Raw genomic sequence first — 577 nt, forward strand, 5'->3', positions numbered from 1 at the left:
TGTGGTAGACGGTCACTGTTCTTCTCCTAAATCTATTAACAGTGGTGTTCCTCAGGGTTATGTTCTGTCACCCACTCTCTTCTTATTATTTATCAATGATCTTCCAAACCAAACCAGTTAACCAGTATTCTCAATCATTCATCCCTTTCTCTGGTAAACTCTGGAACTCTCTACCTGCTTCTGTATTTCCAGCTTCCTATGACTTGAATTCCTTCAAGAGAGAGATTTCAAGACATTATCCTTCAATTTTTGACTACCGCTTCGGACAATGTTTGGGGACCAGCATCTCAGTGGGCTTTTTTTCTTTTTTTTTATTGTATTTTTTTTTTTTGGCCCTTGGCCGGCGTCCCTCCGACATAAAAAGAAGAAAAACAGTAACACTGACCTGTAAGATAAGGGAGGAGGAGGGGAAATTTGTCAAAAAATTACAGCAATCAACTAACAGTGTAGATGAGAGGGATGGTACTTAAAATACTAACGCGAGTGAAAATATGTAAATGCTGAGATTTCATTGACGGAGGCAGCAGGAACTACAGCGACGACGACGACACGAGCGGCGACAACGGCGAGGATGACT

This window comes from Scylla paramamosain, chromosome 27 (assembly GCF_035594125.1).
Source record: "Scylla paramamosain isolate STU-SP2022 chromosome 27, ASM3559412v1, whole genome shotgun sequence".
NCBI classification, from domain to species: Eukaryota; Metazoa; Arthropoda; class Malacostraca; order Decapoda; family Portunidae; genus Scylla; species Scylla paramamosain.